The sequence below is a fragment of the Ciconia boyciana genome, chromosome 2 (assembly GCF_034638445.1).
Source record: "Ciconia boyciana chromosome 2, ASM3463844v1, whole genome shotgun sequence".
NCBI lineage: Eukaryota > Metazoa > Chordata > Aves > Ciconiiformes > Ciconiidae > Ciconia > Ciconia boyciana.
In genome coordinates this window covers 125266284-125282145 of record NC_132935.1, presented here as the reverse complement: position 1 = coordinate 125282145, position 15862 = coordinate 125266284, and the positions used below count along the sequence as shown (strand labels likewise).

The 15862-nt window shown below is 42.8% G+C and overlaps 1 protein-coding gene and 1 long non-coding RNA gene across 2 annotated transcripts in view; one reads left to right on the top strand and one right to left on the bottom strand.

The window, feature by feature from the left end:
• Window positions 1-585: 585 nt before the first annotated feature.
• Window positions 586-4007, bottom strand: LOC140647090 (uncharacterized). The gene is made up of 4 exons (XR_012040664.1): window positions 3909-4007; window positions 2950-3170; window positions 1267-1343; window positions 586-969 (listed from the first exon to the last, which is right to left on the bottom strand). It is a non-coding gene; the product is annotated as an uncharacterized lncRNA (long non-coding RNA).
• Window positions 4008-9188: 5181 nt separating this feature from the next.
• Window positions 9189-15862, top strand: part of LRRC3B (leucine rich repeat containing 3B) — a 47246-nt gene continuing 40572 nt past the window's right edge. The window contains exon 1 of the mRNA XM_072851444.1: window positions 9189-9569. The gene's annotated coding sequence lies outside the window, so the exon portion shown is untranslated. The remainder of the gene's footprint in view (window positions 9570-15862) is intronic.

Below are 15862 nucleotides of genomic sequence, written 5' to 3'. Positions count from 1 at the left end.
TTAAAATTAATTCTAATGATTTTAGGCACTTTTAATATGACTATCATCACAAGACTGTTCTCTTAGTGAACCAAGTCATTAGCTGGCAGCACTATTATTTGGGGACCTTGTCTCATTGTTTCCCCCACGCTGACAAGAGTCACGCCAAATCCTTGGTCTAATCCTGTTTACTTATTTACAATGTAAATGAATTTAAATGAATATGCCACAGGATAATTGGCTCCTTTAAAATATAATGGCAAAATAAAGAGGGTCTAAGCTCCAGCTGTTCTTCAGAGAGGGAGACAACTTAGACAAACCCTGTGACCAGGCTCATTCCCTGCAACCAGAAAAACCCTGCACCCATGATGAATTTTCTCTGGCCTATTGGGCATCTGGGGCAATTACTCCCCTCCGATTAATGATCAGTTTTGACTAAAACTTTCAGATACTCCACTAAGCCTGAAAGAGTTCTTGGCAGACCACTGATTTTAAGTGGGGTCTAATGTTTATTCAGGTTAAGCACTGTCTGGATGACAGCCTTTAGTGCCTTTCAGCACAATAGTTAACAAGAACGCTAGTCAGAATCTGTGCACTTAGCTAGTTAAACAAGAGTAAAAAAGTCTGATTTTATTGACAGCCAGAAGGAAGGAGGCAATTATGCTTCAAATGTTTCTGCTTACTTGATCTTCTTTTGTTTTACAGTTGTTCTTGTGGATCACTAGGTATCTATCAAGAGTCAGTAACTTCAGCTTTGGCAATTTGCCTAAGATCAGTGCCTTGTAACAAAAAATCCCTTAGTGGGCTTCTTTGCAGAAAGTCATACTTGTCCCACGTCCTAAAAAACAGAGAGACAGTGTTCATGCTTCTCATTTGCCCAGGACCTCCGGTTCTTTCATGGTGCTTCTCCATCCAGGTTGCACTGGCAAAGCTTAATTCAATGGGGGTTCACATTGGACTGTCTTCTGTGGAATCCTCCTGAAAAGGAGACTGTTAAAAAATAATCATGAGAATGAAGGACTATGTTAAATCTCCGCCAGCTTCTCTCCAGAGTTTAGTTTATGAGGGGGGAAAAATGAACATCTTAGAGTTTCAATCTTGGTCCTCCCTGATGTCCAGCACCAAAGAACAGTAATAACAAGGGACGTCTGATATCTGATATATGTGAAGAGAAGGAAATCTTCACACATAGGAGAGAGAGAAATATATATGTTACTACAGATCATGTCATTTCCCCTGTAATACCTGCTATTATGCCATAACATATTTGTCCGTAACATAACATACCTGTTATTACACCATAACATAATTGTCTTGCAAAATGATTTCATGGAAGATGAAAGTACTTTTCTTCAATAAACTGGCTGCAGGAAAAAAAATAGCAATCTTATAATAATAACAGCTTTATACAGCACTTTCTATCTTGTGAGCAAGATTTACTTTGAAAGTAAATTGCATATACCTTCCCATTTTATCTAGGTGGAAACTAAGTGCCTAAGCATGAGGGATCATTTAATCTATATATTTTGTTCTCCCAGTGTATCTGTAGGTATTGCTAAAAGTGTCCCTCAGCAAAAGACTTAGGCACACAGTTAACTTTTAACCCTTTAAAAGGCTCAGATGAAGTCAATGGCAGTATTCTTGGTGCATAATATTGAGCAGATGTATAAATACCTGCAGGATCAGGATCTTAGGTTGGCAGCTTCTTTGGGACACATCATACTTCTCTATTAATGTGAAATACCATGCACATGTATGGCAAAATACGCACGTTCAGTAAATATGCACAACATCCCAGTGAATTTGGCTAACAGTTTTCTACATAACAATAGACATAATTTTAAAAATTCAACCTAAACCCTAATCAATCAAGTTGATTATTTCAAAAGACTCAAGATAACAGATCCTGGGTACCATGTGAGTTCTTCCAGAGCAATCAAGTTTTTGCAAGTCCTCACAATATTGTACATAAAGTAAGAAATATCTTCAATATCCTCTGAACAGTGTATCAGATGTCCAAGTCTCAGATGGCTGGAATGAATACCTGTTATGTTATTGTTAGTTGTTGCTGGATTACTTTTTAACAATCTCTTTTTCTTCTGTTTCAAGAAGATAATAAATCCACCAAAGTTTCTCATTTTCTGCCCAGACACCCTGCAAACTGCTTCTGGATAGTGCTGGTTGCTTCTTATATGTCCCATCATAAACAATTATTCTTTATGCAAACTTTTTTTTCCCATCTAGCTACTAAAAATGACAGCAAGAATTATGCAATAGAGGATTTGTTTGGAAAACCTCATTTGCAGTCTGTACATATACTCAATGAGACAAGTCCATTTCTTAAATAAAACTGTAGTTTAAGAGAAACCTGTGATAAATCTAAACCGAGAAGAGTATCTTGATGAGCTGAGGCTATAACATGTCCTTTCCTCCTACCCTGCAGCAACAAAAAGTATCCACAGTTCTATGATGATAAGCATTATATGAAGCTATACCTACTGTGCTCTTGTAGGCTGCCAGGTGCAAACATTTTGGGGATGTATAATACCATGGTTTATTCATTTTGTTTATGAATAATTTGCAGTGTCACACTATTCATTACACTTATTAGTGATTAATACAACACTCATTTTATAAGTATATTATTCAGAGGCAATAAATCATGGAGATGTGCATCTATACTGGTATGATACACGTACATGTGTTTTCTGTCTTGTTTCACCAGTCTGAGTTGGTTTTCTTTTGTTCCTTTCGAGGACTCTCTGGGTAAGAGGTTAAAAACAAGTTAGCACTAGTTATGTTAGTCTACATAGAGGAACAGCTAATTTATGTCTATTCAGTAATGGCTTTCCAGATGGAGCCACTTGCACCTCGCAATCACACCAAAACACCATGGTGCCTTTGTGAATGTTTTGCCAGAGAGGGTGTTAAATATCTGAGTTCTCACGCAGGGATGCTGAGCACCCTCACCTGTCACAAAGATGAAACATCTCATAGCTTAGGGCTGGAAGTCTTCAAAAACCTGCTTTGAACAGGGATTCTCCATGACCCAGCTGTCTGGCTGTCCTGCAGTCCTGTCCTATCAGAGTAGGCAGGAAGCAACTATGGATGGCGGAAGCTGTGAGCTCAGGTCTTTCCTACTAAAGGCAGGTACCTCTGAGAACCTCTTCCCACACATGCAAGGCAAAGACCTGCAAGCAAATGGCAATATTTTGTGTTGGCATCTTTTTTAATTTCGGCGGGAGTTGCTTTGTTTTTGAATTCTCCATGGATTTGTCTCTCCCTGACCAGTGGCACTGGAGACTCTTTGGTGTTTGTGACTCATGGTGTAACTGCCTGTATTCCTGGGAGCCCTGGAAAAGTAGGGGCTGTTATTATGTTACGTACGAGCTTTACATTTCCTCACAATTTAAGGCCAAGAGAGATCATCAGATGGTCTAGTCTAATGCCCTGTGTATCAGAGGCTATTAGATGTTGCACATGTACCTCAAGGTTGAGACAATTACTTTCATTAGCCCATAGTATTTTAGTCCTTGAGAAACCAAACTGGTATGTGCCTAAAGCAGTAGCTGAGATCCCTGCAATACTTGAGAACTGATTAGGCGTGACATGCCCAGACAATCACAGAAACAATCCATGCAAAAAATCCACTATCCTTGCCAATGTGAGCTAGAAAAATCTCTGCTAGCCCTGGACGTGGCTTAATTCAGACCCAAGCATCAGATGTCTAAGATCATTTTCTGCATTGGTTTACTCTCTTCTTGGCTACAGCAAAATAAATAATACATGCTTCAAGGGAAGGCAAAAACTTCTGCTGCAGAATATATGAGGCCAAATATCCTTTGGGAGGAGTGGAGAAGGGATTCTTCCTCACTGCTGTAGGCAGACAACTGGAGCTCTCAAGTATGGGATTTGATTATACTCATTACCTTAATGCCAACCTGCAAATGTCTGAGTGGGCAGGGTGTAATTCAAGCCATCTTGTTTCAGCCATAATGGAAGAAGTTGCACAGATGCGTCATTCTAATGGATGTAGGGCTAGAGGGATCACCAGGGAATCTAGCCTGACATGACCCTCCTTCCCTCCCTGTTTGTGGCTGCTCTGTCCATTAGAAGTTCTCCCAGAAGCTGAAGTAAAGCCTGTATTTAAGAAAGACAGCCAGTTATTAGGACAAGATCAAGCAATGGTGAGTGCACCACCTCCCTTCATAAGCTCTTACAGAGTTTAATTACCTTTACTGCTAGGAAATGGCATCTGATTTCAAGGTTGATTACATCTAACCTTAAACTTCCAGTCACTGGATTTAGTTGTGCTTTTGTCAGCAAGAGTGAAAAAGCTCACCACTATCTGTTATCTTTTCCCTGTATCTTCTCAACCTTTTCTTAAGTGGAATATGTCCAGCTCTTTAAGCCTCCCATCTCAAGACTTGTGCTTGACTCACAAAATATTTGGATTTTCTCCAATATTTTCTCATCTTCTTTAAAGTGCAAGCACCAGAACTGTGCTTGATATTTTGGAAACACGCACGAACTGTACTGAGTCCTTTCCACAGCATTGCACTGAGCTCTCATGTTAGGGGTGATTATCTAGGGTAATCGCTTTTTATCATTCCCTGAGTCTCTGCTCTCTGAGACAGTGTCCATTCCTACAAGCTTTTGGTTCCCAAAGGTATTAATTTGCATTTGACTGTACTAAACTGAATTTAGTGTGCTGCTTGTTGGACAGTGATCATTTAGCCAAATCAAATCACTGCAGAAGTAATATATCTTCTTTATTTACTGTGCTAAAATACATTGTGTCATACGCAAGCCTTTAAAGCAAAGATTTTATCTCATGGCCTGGACTGCTGAAAACAATATAAAATAGTATTAGGTGAAAACTGTTTCTGATTCTGCTGGGAAAGCTCCCCACATTGAATGAAACCTCCCCATTACAGGACTACATTTTGAAATTTGTCAGTGAGACACTTCTTAATCCTCGTAATGGGTGACCTGTTAATTCCATGTAATGCAAGACTTGGAATCAAAATGTCATGTGGTATTAAGTCAACTGCCTTGCAGAAATCCAAGTACGTCCTATCAATACAGCTGCTTTTCTCATGCAGACCTTTTGTAATCTTTTATATAAATCTTCTAAATAACCAAAATTCCACAAGTGTGTCTGACAAGACCTAACTTCCACTAATCTGTTTTGACTAGCATTAAATACATTTATTCTCCAGTTCTTTTTCTAATAGTTGAGCATCCCAGAAATGCAGGCTATTTTGTGAGCAGCCCAAAACACCAATTTCAAGTAATGGAGGGCACGTAGCAGACAAATACACTTCTCTACTTATACTTTTCTCTAAATCAGAGCTAGGTGGAGTATGAGCTGAACTAGTTGAGCTTATTTACAACTGCTGTTTCTCTTTCAGAGCTAATGAATTATTGGCAGTCTAAGGATTTGCTGTTATTTAAAGCAGAAACTCTCTTCTATAATAAAGTGCAACTCTTCGCCATGTAGAATAAGGACCATGGGCAAAACTAGCGGGATCTTTCAAAATGACAGAACCTGCCAAATACATGAAAACAGAAGCTACTGGTACTTCTTGAAGAGAGTGTTTAAGGCCCAGTCCTCAAACCCTTGTGAGAGCAGCAGCGCTTAGAAATCAAGATGGTCTGCACATTGCTAGCACTGGGCTTAAGCGAGATTAAGAAACACAGAGGATTTCTACTGGCCCTCTGCAAAGATGGCTTTTCTCCATTATTAAGCTTCTTGGGGCAAAACCTCATCACCTATACATGCAGTGGCTGTACCTGTGGGCTGAGAGGAGCATGAAGACTGTTGGCACCATCAAGCCTAGAGAGATAGCAGAAGCAGGTATCCAATTTAGGAATATGGCTATAGTGTGAACACTGTAGTTTGTGTTGCTTTTAGTATTCCCAGGATGCAAAATTTCATGCTTTTTGCTGCTCTTGTGGCTCAATGCAGACTACTGCTCTGGGCCCTGCATGCATCCTCCCTTTGAGCATGGAGTAATCCCAAGGAGAATATGCTGCTGACATGTCTTTTGCACTGTCCTCTACAAAAAAATCACAGTCTGGTCCATGAACAGAAGAAGTATTCCCTCTAAACGCCTAAGCACATGCCGCTAGAGGTAAGACGGTTGCGAGATTTCATTCTTTGATGTACCTACATCTAGAATATGAATTTCATACCATTGTTGGCTATGAAAAGAATTGATCCTCTAGTAAAAGGAATATTAGTTAATGGATAAGGAGAAGGTCACTCAATTTATCTCAGCACTGGAAGATGTGGTATTTGCTGATTTTTGTACAAAGTTATTAATATCTGGGAAGCTTAAAGGAATAGATGGTACCAGATGATTCTTTAATTTAGCCACTGAAATATTCTGTCAATGTTTATAAATTTTTAAGGATCCAATCTTGTAAAGTCTTATTTGTATGAATAACCCTTACTCACAAACAGTCTTGCTGAATTATGTAAGGTTTTTTGCATTAGAAAAAATAATTTGTTTAAAGGTAGTACTGGGCCCTTAAATATTTGTAAACACTTATCAAAATTATTTTATGAGGTAAACTTAAGAACTATCTGGCATCACCTATTATTTTATGCTCTCTAATTTTCATGACTATGTGTAGAAGTCAGCAAGTACTAGCAGTTCCTCTCTTATCTGAGGGCAGCCAAATGACCTTCTCCTTATCCTTTAAACTTATACTCCTTCCTAACAGAGGACTAATCCTTTCGCTTCTACTTATCATGTAAAATGGACATGCAATGCCAATAAGCTAATGAGCAAATCTGCTAGGGGGTTTGTTCATGGAGCTAATAAGTTTCTTCCACCTAGAATAACAATATATTATTTCTACTGCAATCACAGCCAACTGAGGGGAGTCATGACATGAGCTGTATTTCAGTTCTTAAAAATTTGTGACATTTTTAACAGCAAGTATCTGTGCATCCCTTCACAGTCATTTTCCCCAGAAAAAGTACTTTCTTCTCCTTTTCAAAGATATACTAAACACCTATTAATTTCAACTGAAGTTATAGATGCTAGATGCTTAGCTGCTCTCAGGAGTAACTTTTTGAATACAAACCTGTAAATCAGCTACTCATGTGCAGCTGGTCGAAAAATTTTTTATAAGCTGCAATTTCAACAACAAAAATAAGTATTTCTACCTTTTGTGAGGTTTTGTTTTTCCTTAACACAAGCAATCATGCTTAAATAAATAGGATGAATAACATCATGGCTAATGTGGTAAATTAAGTTATGCAAGCTAAGATCAGTCTTCCCTTATATTGTTATGATATTTAACGATGCAAATGGTTCGTTCCACAAAGTACAACTAGAGGTTCAATTTTAAAGGGAAATTATCGCATAGAAGATCCATTTTTATCTAATCAAATAAACTTTTTTTTTTTTTTTTACTGTTGAGCCAAATGAAAAGCAGATCTGCTAATCTTCTTTTTCATTAAAAAATATTTAACAGCAGCAAGTCACTCCAAGGAGGCTTACAATGCTTGTCATATGAATATTAGTATTGTGGGTATGAGCAACCAAGTGCATCCATCCTGGGTGCTATACCCAGTTGTCAGAGGCCTATATACTGAACAATGAACATATAAACACAAGCTGAATTTGAAGAAATGGCTCTTGCACATTAGATTTTGGGTTCTCAGCAATGATCAATATTTTTCTACTGCCTTAAAATGAATCTGAGTCAGTTTCAGTTAAAGGAACAACACTCACAAAGCCTGAAAATAATTTCCCATTGCAAACAATACAGGGCTGGCAGTCCAGTCGTGGCTTCTTCTGGTCACTGACTTTGTGACACGATCCAACACACTGTAAACAGGAATGCATGCTCATGTACTAAGTTTGTATTTTTTAGCTGATTATGTCTCCAAAACTGGGTTGAGTCAGCCAGTGTGAGGAATGCATAAGGAACTGACAAAAGTGATTTTTATCAAGTTTCTTCATCTTTGCTATTTCCTCTTATACTAATAAGAATGTAAAATGATGGGCATACATAAAAGCGTTCATGAGCCAATTTGCAAATATTCCTAGGAGCAAAGAAGCAGGTTTTGATACAGTACAAAGGCCTGGTCCTACATTATCTTGCTAATATGATTCAGACAGATTACTCAGGGAGGTAAGTATTTACTTGGGTAGATACTCCCAGGACTGAGGTTTAATTATGGAGAATGGCATTTAGCAGTGTATTAGTTGCATGCTTTTCCCTCTTCCCCTCTGAAAAAGACCACCTGTCTGTGGCCATAGCAGTGGTCCTTCTGACCCAGCAGTTTCAGCAATGGTCTATATGGAGATAAAACAGTTTTATGTAGTTAGAGGCAAAAAAAGCCCCCAGAAAATCCAAGCCAATTAATTTTCTGTTCCATGTAGCATCTCAGGCACCTTTCACCTTAAAGCAAACCAGCTGCCGAGCAAAGATGAATCTTTCTAAAACCCTTCTACCCAGGTGCTCTCAACTGGAGACAGGCAACAGAATCCTTTGCTGCACGAGGTAAACAGAAAGTTTAGTTTGCAGAGGAGAGCAGAAAAGTGCACAACAGCGAATGCATGTTTCAGTGAGAGAGGGAACCAACTGGTTATGTTCCTTCAAGGCTGTATTTTGACAGTCCATGCAACTGCTGCAACATAGCACATTTCACAGAAGCACCTCTCAGAGGAGAAAGTCACCATGGCAAGAATCATGGTAAACCCAAAGCCGGGTCTGAATAACTGGTTCTCCGCATGACCAGTTGAAAGGATTCGTTAGGTTGGGTGCAGAGTAAGTTCACCTATTGTGGCAAAAACTGAGCAGTGGCAAGTTTGCCAAATCGAGTCTTATACGCTGGCAATAATAGCTTTTCATTCAGATTGGCAAAACAGCCTTATTCATATTTTGCTGGGGAACCTGGAAGGCACCGGGGAGAGCAGAAGCACCCTCTGAGGGGGCCGTGGGCCGGCGGTGCTGCGGCAGGCAGGGCTCTCCCTCGGCCCCGGCGCGGGCGGCCGCGCACCCGCGGGAGAGAGCGCGCCTCTCCCCGCGCACCCGCCTCCGCCGGGGCGGCCCCGGCTCTGCCCCTAGAGCTAGGGGGTGAGAGCCAAAATCAGTCCCGGGGAGGCACGGACAGCATCACCCCTCCCGGGGGGCCAGCTCCCCGCTGTGCTGTGGGAGCGTGAGGGGAGTCTCCTCCTTCCCTCCCTCCCCGCCCCGCTCTCTCCTCCCTCCCTGCCTGCCTGCCTGCAGCCGCAGCGCAGGGGCAGGAGGGAGCGGCGGCGCGGCAGGCACAGGCGCCCGGCCCGCGCCCGGCGGAGGCAGCAGGGCGGGCGGGCGGGCGGGCGCTGCGCCCGGGCCCCGCCGCCGGCAGGCTCCGCCCGTCGCTCCCATGGCGCGGCGGCCCCGCGCCAGGTGAGGCTGCGCTGCCTGTTGCGCCGCTGGGGCGCGGGCCGAGCCCAGCGAGCCGAGCCGAGCCGAGCGAGCCGAGCCGAGCCGAGCCGTGCCGAGCCGAGCCGAGCCGAGCCGAATCGAGCCGCCCGGGGCGACACGCCGCGAAGTTTTGCGGGCAGGCGCCGCTCCGCGATGTGAGTTGCGGGGTCCCGCGGCCGCGCTGGGGGGGTGGTGGCGCCGGGAGGAAACTCGACGGGGAGGGAGGCGGGCAGCGCTGCTGCCGCCGAGGGGCTACCGCCGTTGCCGTGCCGTGCCACCTCGCCCAGCACTGATCGGCGAGGGCCAGCGGAGATACTCCTTACCCCGGCCCATGCTGGCGAGCCCCCGGCGCCCCGTGAGTGCTGGGGGGCGACGGGGTCGGGGCTCCGCCGAGGCAGCGGGGGCGGGGGAGGGAATCAAGGGGCGGAGGCTGCGGGGAAGGGGCTGCCGCCCCCTCGCTTGGGAGCAAGCGAGGGATTTGGGACCCGCGCCCCCCGACCCCGTACCGGAGCAGCATCAGATAAAGGGGGAGGAAAAAAAGCGTACCCCCATATGTCCCTGCTTCCGAGGCGCCTGGCCGCTGCGCTCCCCGGCCGTGTGCGGGGCGGGCTGCCGGAGGTCGCGCTGATCAGCATGCAGGCGGCGGCCGGGGCGCGGGGCTGGCGGGGAAGGGGGGAGGCGGAGGCGGGGAGCGGTGGGAAGACGCCGTGTGCGTTGCCGTGGGATTTTTCCACTTTGAGACCTACCAGGACCAGTTGCTACGGAGCAGGCGGCGGTGGCTGTGATGGGGAGGAGAGGGCAGCTCCCTCTGAACGCGAGCAACAAATGGCAGCGGGCGGCAGCCGGGCTGCAGCGGCGGTGCCTGCTGCGCCCAGGTGAGCTGCACCGCCCCGGGCCGCCCGCCCGCCCCCGCTGCCCGGTAAGGCACCGGGCGGGACCGTAGCGGGTGGCGCTGGGGCTCCCCGGGCGGCAGGTGCAGTGGCCGAGGCGAGCTGGGCGGGCGCAGCCTTGGCGGGCGCTTGGCGGGCGCTTGGCGGGGTGCGCCGCGGCCCCCGGGACGGGAGGGCGGGGGGGTCCCGCGGCGGCGGGAGGCTCCGCGGCGGCGGGAGGCTCCGCGGTGGCCCGGCGCCCCGAGCAGGGCACGGCCGCCACCTCAGAGCCCGCGCAGAAATGTCGTGATCGCTCGCAGTCAGCGGGCACTGGGTACTCGGGGTGTGTGGAAACTGCAGGCTCTTCTCTCGCCTTCCTGGCAATCTACACGTCCAGAATCTCCCTCTCCAAAAATTTGGAAAATGTCTCAGATGTGCCAGCGGGAATTTTTCTTCCCTTCTTGGCTTCCGCCTTCAAAAATTAGAAGATTTTAGAGTATCTGTTGGAAAATCGCGAAGTGATTCAGGCTGCAGCTTATCACTTGGTCTTTCTGAATGTCCCCAGACAGCAGAAATGGTGTGATTACAGAATAAAAACAGCCAAATAACTTGAAAAGCATGAATAAACTAACTACTTAAAGAGTCAGAATGAAAACCAGGCAAACAACATTTAGTGCTCCTTTCAAAGAAGGGAGTCCAGAGGTGTTTACGTATATTTGAAAATGACAAAGTAAGCGGATGCTTTTGAGACGATTGTAATTACTTAGAAAAACACTAACCGTGAGAAAATGTTACAGATTTCTCAAGGGAAGGAAAATGAGTACTTTTAGAGCCGAAAACTCTGACTAGGATAGCCTTTTCTGAATGCTGAAAAATAACTGGCAACAATTTCTTGTAGTAATCTGTCTAATAATTTGTACATTTAAATTGCAAGGTGTGTGTCACACCCTACTGAAAGCGGTAGCTTGAAGGCTTTGGTATAGAGCACCACAGTGCTCAAATGGCTTACCCGTTGATATTATTCTTAGTAATTTAATTAAAAAGGACAGGCACACAATGGGCTTCTAGTTTGATTTAGAGGGAAAGAAAGTATTTAAGCTGTGAAATGAACTAATTTGCAAAACCTTTCCTATGTTCAGAGTCTAATTTTCTAGTTTAGTTTCTAAATAGTAAAATTGCTTGGAATTAATTATAACAGGGTGATTCCTTAGCTGATTCTGCAGCCCTTACTTGTGCAAGTTGCCGTGGGTTTCTACGAGATTACTCCTACATGTAACACTCTGACGAGTCAAGATACCAGGATTGGGCCCGTTGTCAGATAGTTCCAGCATACGGCACTATGTGGGGATACGCCCATTGGCGCTAATGAGAGGTCTTTGACTTCGGTAGGAGAAGAGCTTGGGGTTAACATTTATTTACATTTATTCTTACATACATTCTTACATTATTTACATAATTCTTACATTTGTTCAGCTATTGCTGGTTGGGTCACTGAGCCCTGATCTTGCCTCCCCTGAAGTCTGCTGTAAAATTTGCACCGACTTCAATCCAACTAAGATGAGCTCCTGTGGGTGATTATAGTTTTCCATTGCCTTAGGGTGAGTTGAAGCTGCTCTGTGTCTTGGAGAACAGGGCCTGAGTGAAAGAGAAGGAGGATTGTATCTGCAACTATCGAGAATCCATGCGTTTTGCCTCAAATGAGAGATTAATCGAAAAAGTAGTATCATTTAATAGGCATGTAAGTTCATGCTCTGGATTCAGTCCTGTGCCAATAAAGTCCATGAGAGCTTTGCCACAGATAAACAGAATAGCAAGACTTAATTTAAGGATACATTTGTGATTTGTCTCTTCCGTGTGCTTTACAGGGTCCATATTTCAAATCTTTTGGGAGGTAGGAAACTCTTCCTGCTCACACTGAAGCTGTGTTAGAGTAACTTCAGAGCAAATGCATGATATGTCAGCTCAAGAAATAACCTCCAAGCAGTAGAACTGACGTTTATAAAATTCAGTCTTATTCAGAAGTGCTAACTTGGGTGTCTAAACCCAGAGAAAATGTATTGCTTTATTACAAAATCACCTTTAGATGTTCAGTTAAATCATAAGGTACTTCTCAATCTTGCTTTTAAGGATGTTTCCTGTCACTTCACTAGGAATATTTATGAGAGTAACACAAGGGATACGTGGCTCACTGGCAGGAAGATTTTAAACTTTTTAATGAAATTAATAATTCAAGCAAGCAGGAATATGTGTAGAAATGTTTGTTGTTACCATTTCAGTTAATCAGAAGATGGACGAAGGAGGGTACTTTTTCTCAGTAGAATATTGTGTTTGCAATGACTTAGAGGATCTACACGTAACTGCTGTCCTTGTTGTCATCTGCATGCATGGTCTTTGGACCAGCCCTCACTTGAGAATGCAGATTAAGTTAGTGTTCTGTCGCTAGCAAAATAATCTTTATAATTTTGCTTCATCCAGTAAAATTTGTTCATAAATTTAGAGAAAACTCTTATGGAGCTATAAAATTTAGAAATTTACAATAATGCTACACAGAACATTTTTAAAAACGATGGTATTTTGAGCCAAGAATAAACTATTTGAGTTCATGGAATATGTAGCATTTACCTTGGCTTGTTTGGCCAAGCCTTTTAAAATATTTTATTTACTAAAAGTAACCTCCAGAAAGTGCAGTTTTGGTGGAGAACTTCAGTGCTGGTAGGAATCAAATGTCAATATGTCTACAGTAACTACAAGCAATAAGGATATAGGAATTTCTCAGCACATTCAATAAGTATTTTTAAATGGATTACAGTCTGTAAATACATGCATGAACAAGGTGTGCCTTCTACTCTTAAGTCCAATGTGCTGTGGGTGAAGTAGCATCAAATTTAGAGTTGTTCTCTTCTGGTGAATTTAAATCTCTGCTTCTAGTTTGAATCCAGCTCTTTTCATAAAGTAGTTTCTGTGCTTCCATCATTCTGGTGCAGTTCGTTAGTCTGGATGTACAGCGGACATGGGGGTGCACCCAGAGGAAGAGCAGTATGATGTGGTTATCGGTTTTACTCGCTGCTTCATCTGAGCTCATGGTTTAGATACACAATTGCCAAACCCACTGTGGAGGAGGATCTCATTATTTCACAGTGATTAAAGACCTATGCTCCTGCTTCATGAAGATTTCTGTGGGTAATTGGTGTCTGTGTCTGTACTTGCCATTGATGACTTGCATTGAATACCCCTATAGACTAAGCAGCATTTGTAGCTGGCACTGGCTTGTTTTACATGGAGACTTAGTTAGAACTTTGAAGAATAAACCCAATGCTTACTGGTGCTGAATGAGAAAGTATCTTTAATTCCTCTCCCCCTGGATATTTAAATGCTGTATTGAGTACCTTCAGCAAGCAGATTTTTAAAAAAAATTAGCTTCTTTCTGCACTGACTTCAACACTGGACATGGGAAAAGCCTTTTACCGTAAGGATCGGCACAATTCCTGAGTTCTGCTTTCCACCAGCAAGGAAAAGGCAGTGGTAGCCGAATTAAAATGGGGTTTCTCTCTCTGGAAGGTATGAACTTTTATAGGGATGAAAAAAAGAGAGAGGGAAATGGGAACAGATGAAGAAGGACAGATGCCGTCGAAACAGGAGGGAAGTAAAAGACAGCAGGAGAAAGGTAGTGGCTGAACTGGGTAGTTTGACTTCCCAAAGGATGACGGGTCGGTGGGGTTGCACCATAGCCCCCTGGCTTGGCTCCCTGCTGTGCCATGGGCTTGCCACGGGACTTCAGAAAAGATGTTTTGCTTCATTTCAGTGGGACTAGAAGCCTTGCTGAGGGATTGAAGCTGCCTTTTTGTGTCTCAACTCCACAGACAGAAAGGAGATAAAAATGCCTCTTGAGTAAATGGGGCTGGTAAAAGGCCTTTTCAGAGATATATTGAACTGGGTAATTGGAATTTTTACTTAAACAGAGATGAAAATTAGCACTACAGATCTTGACGTACTTGATTAAGGTTTACCTCTGCTTTTCAGGGTCAGTTCGACTAGCTACTGTGTGTTTAAATTTTGTCCTACATTAATAACAGTTTCATAAGGCTGCTAACTTACCCTTTGAGAACAAGAAAAAAGTTGATCTCTGCCTGCCAAGTAGTACTATAAAGATATGATAGCAAGAGAAAGTGATAGAAGTGAGTGATAGCACATAAATGGGATGCTACTCTGGCTTGGAAGCAGGAAAGCAAATGGAGGCTATTTAATTATTTAAGTAACAATAAATGAAAAGTCTGGTTATAAAGTGACAGTAAAAGGAGAGACAAACAGAATAAAAAGAAAGTTGGGAAAGGGAAACAATGCATAAAGAAAGTAGAAGGTGGACAGGAAGGGATCAAAGGGGCAGGGGATGGATTTAAAATTTCCGTGGAGTTTTCAATTGGAAAATATTATCTGTGTAAATCCGTATATTGCGGTGCTTACATAACAACCTGTGTTTTACTCACGTTGTGGAAGTCTGATGCAGAGTGTTCTCCTGGGGGGTCACTTCATGTTCCTGCTTCATCCTTTGGATGCACAACCTCAGTGAATAGGGCATGTGTTTTTAAAGGCGGCATGCCTTAGTGACAGGCTGTCTCAAGAGGTATATTTTGTGGATGTTGTTAGTTTTAATGGTGTTATCATTTTCTCTTCTGTCAAAGTTGCAGTGAAAGTTACCTCTTCCTCCAACAAATAATAGCATTGATTTTAAAGGGAGTATTTTTTTTGCAGTTTACCAAAACTGAGGTACATAAGTATTGCAACTGTACTAACTAAAGATATTTTGTATGTAAAGATCGTGAGTATTCAGCATTTAATTAGAGGGGTTGAATGACTGAGTATTTAATATGCCTGTACTGGGAGTAGTGGGACACATGAAAAGCATGTGAGGGTTGTTGCCCTCATCTAGATTACAAATGTGTATTGCTTTGGCAGAACTTGCTTCATGCAAAGTATTTTTGTAATACTTACAAAGTATACATTTTTATGAGCATGTGAATAATTTGCAGCAAAAGGGTGAAGCCTTTGGATATTCAAATGAATCTATGCTGTTTGCTATTGTAAAGGCATTATAATTAAAAAGAAACAAAAGGACTGGGTGTACAGGCTTCAGTTCATGCAAGTTCTCCTCCTTTAAGAACAGAGGCAAGTACTTCTTCCTCTTAGAAGAGGAACTACAACAAAAATTTTATATGAAGTTGCTTGCTAGGTCATACGTGGTTAAGCAAGCGATGGTGGTTATATATCTTCTTGATGAAACTTCAGCTTATGAACACTAAAACCAAAATACGTTTAAGCTACCAGTGTTTTAATTCTTGACTTTTTTACCCATTTTTATTTTGTGTTGAGTAATAAAAATTGGCACAATCTATTTAGACTTCCATTTAAATTATTTTTATTTTTAATTCTTCATGTAGCAGTACTTGTGTATTGTTTTCAATACACTCTTACATTAAAAAAAAAACCAAACACCAAAAAACCTTTTCATACACTTCTAAAAACAGATTCTATAACGCCTTTTTTTAGTCTGAAGTTTTATTTTGAAATGATGATGTTCTGTT